General features: G+C 51.1%; 1 long non-coding RNA gene across 1 annotated transcript; it reads right to left on the bottom strand.

The window, feature by feature from the left end:
* Positions 1-421: 421 nt before the first annotated feature.
* On the bottom strand, positions 422-1,268 carry LOC114117616 (uncharacterized). Its single transcript, XR_006055792.1, has 2 exons — positions 1,155-1,268; positions 422-548 (listed from the first exon to the last, which is right to left on the bottom strand). It is a non-coding gene; the product is annotated as an uncharacterized LOC114117616 (long non-coding RNA).
* Between the last annotated feature and the right edge of the window lie 1,286 nt (positions 1,269-2,554).

The following is a 2,554-nucleotide window of genomic DNA, read 5'->3' as shown; positions in this document are numbered from 1 at the left end:
AGTCACCTCTCTGAGCAGGGGATCCCACAGCCATGGGTTTAAATCCTACTCCTGCCAGTTGCTACCCTGTCACCTCAACAAGCCACTCATCCTCTATGGCCCTCAGTTTCCAACAAGAGTTGTGTCTCCTGGCAGAAGTGTACTATTAGGGAGTCATGAGGTCAGGTGTGCTAGTGAAGATAACCCTCCATAATGTTGGTGGTGTTAGCAGAAGCAGAATGATGCTGTCTTTACGCGACCTCAGGTCACCTTCTTGCCCATCCTGGACTTCAGTGTTCCCATTTGTAAGGCAAGAAGGTAGGGCTGGATAATCCCAAATTCCCATCCAGCTTTGGATCCAGGTCTCTGCTGCCCTGATTGCCCATACTTCACCTTCCCTGAAATCCCAATGGAAGGAATGCAACAGGCCACAAAAGAGGTGCAGAAATGGCTTTTTATTGCTCAGGGTGGAGGGTGACGAGCATAGGGTGTCCTGATTGTGAGGAGTATCTGAGAGGTATCCTTGACTGGGCTCAGTTGTCACTCCTGCGGGATGGCGGCAGCACTGGCTGACCCAGAGGGAGATGGTACAGAGATTCAGTCAAGTCCCTGGGAACCAACTTGGAAGGAGACCCGGTGTGAGGCATGGACACCCCAGGACCCTTACTGGCTCCTGTGTTCATCAGGCACGGCTGCCAGAGTGCTTTCCCTGAAACCCTGTGAGCTCTGAGGCTCAGGGAGGGACTGGCACCTGTGGTTTGGGGTCTTTCTCTGGCACCTGGCACTGCCCCTCCTCCTCCCCTCACCCTCCCACCCCCTCAGCTTAGCAACAAGGGCCGATGTGAAAAGACTGAGCAAGGCTCAGCGGAGCCAGGGTTCAGGGCTCAGCGTATGATCAGGATCGATCAGACTGAGATACAGTTTAGGTCTCTATCCATGACCAGCATCAAGGCTCAGTCAACAGCTGTGTTCTGGGCTCAGCCAGGGAGCAGAATCAAGTGCAGGCTGAATGTGTGATTTGGGGCCAGTGCTTGGTGTGACCAACATCGGGCTCAGTCTGTTACTAGGAAAGAAGAGAAGCCAAACTTCTCCCCAGGCTGCTGTGTGTGTGTGTCTGTGTGTGTCGGGATGGTGTTCATCCTCCCCCAGCCCAGGGTCCACAGCCCGGCCCTTACCAGCAGGCAGGCTTTGCAGTGGATTTCCTCAACTGTTCTCTTAATTTCCTTGTTGGAGGTTATAAACTTCCTCTGAACGAACAAATCATTAGCAGTTCTCAGGCTCCAGCACTGGAATGCTGAATAGAAATCAAACACCAGTGAATGCCACCCTCCAGCAGGTCAGACTTGACAGCCATAGGACCTCTTACATGTCACTCCATCTCTCTGAGCCTCAGTTAGTTCATCTGTAAAATGGGTATGATGTTATTACCCATCCCCACAGGGCATTGTAAGGATCCAAAGACATAGTGTTTAGGAAGCACCAAGTGATAACCCAAGGAACTGAGCCTGTGGCTGTTTTCTAGAAGGCCTGCCCCCAAGATGGTGACACTGTCACTCGCCCCATATCCGTTGTCCTGCAGCCCCAGTAACCAGTTATGCCAGAGACCTAGATCAAGGAAAGGCCCCAGGAGCTGGAGGTGAAGTCACAGCTCATCATAAGAGAAAAGAAAGGGGTGGTGTTTATTATCATTGTCTACTGGATATTACACTCTTTCTGTTTTTTCGTTAAATCCACTCATCAGCTCGGCCGTGTTTACAATCTCCTTTCACCTGTGAGGAACCCAAGGCTCAGAGAGGTGGAGCCAGCTCACCACTAACCCACAGTGGTTAAGTAGCAGATCCAGGATTTGAACCCAGATTTGACCTGTCCTCTTTCTCACATCATTCTGGGCAACAGGTTCTGCTGGCTTGACAAAGGAGGGTAGCAGAAGCTCTCAGAGACCCACAGAGGCCATCAGTCTTGCTGATGAAGGGTCCTTGCTCAGGATGAAGGGTCCTCAACTTCTCCAGGGTCCCCTGATCAACCTGCCAGTGCTGCAGACATAGAGCAGCCACGCCCCCTGTGAGGTTGCAGAGGGACCCCCCTCCCCGCAGGCTGTGGCTTACCAATGCGGTTCTTAACATAATCCGCATCCAGGCTTTCAAGGAGGCTGCGGACTAGTGGGCACACCTGAGGGTCACAAGGAGGGAAAGAGACACACAGAGAGAGAAATGGAGAGAGAGAAGGAAGGAACGAGGTCGGGAGGCGAGGAGGAAAGGAGAAATGGGAGAAGACGACTGATTATTATCTGCTGTGAGCACCCTGCCAACCACCCACAGAGATGCTCAGTACTGGGGGCCTCAGAACTTCTGACCCTTAGGATTCTAGAACAGTGGAAACCTAGGAGGCCCAAATCTGAGAACCAGAGGACACTAGAATCCTGAAACCTCAGAACATTAGAATCCTAGAAACTGAAAGAATCTAGACTTTTAACATTCCAGAACCCTGCACTCCTAGAAACATTGACCTCTAAATCTGAAAATTAATAGAGTTAAATGGAACAATAGAGAAATGGTTTTGTGTTTTTCCCAATTTT

This window comes from Ovis aries, chromosome 13, assembly GCF_016772045.2.
Source record: "Ovis aries strain OAR_USU_Benz2616 breed Rambouillet chromosome 13, ARS-UI_Ramb_v3.0, whole genome shotgun sequence".
Lineage (NCBI taxonomy): Eukaryota > Metazoa > Chordata > Mammalia > Artiodactyla > Bovidae > Ovis > Ovis aries.
Note: the sequence above shows the minus strand (reverse complement) of the source record. Positions and strands in the feature narration are given on the sequence as shown.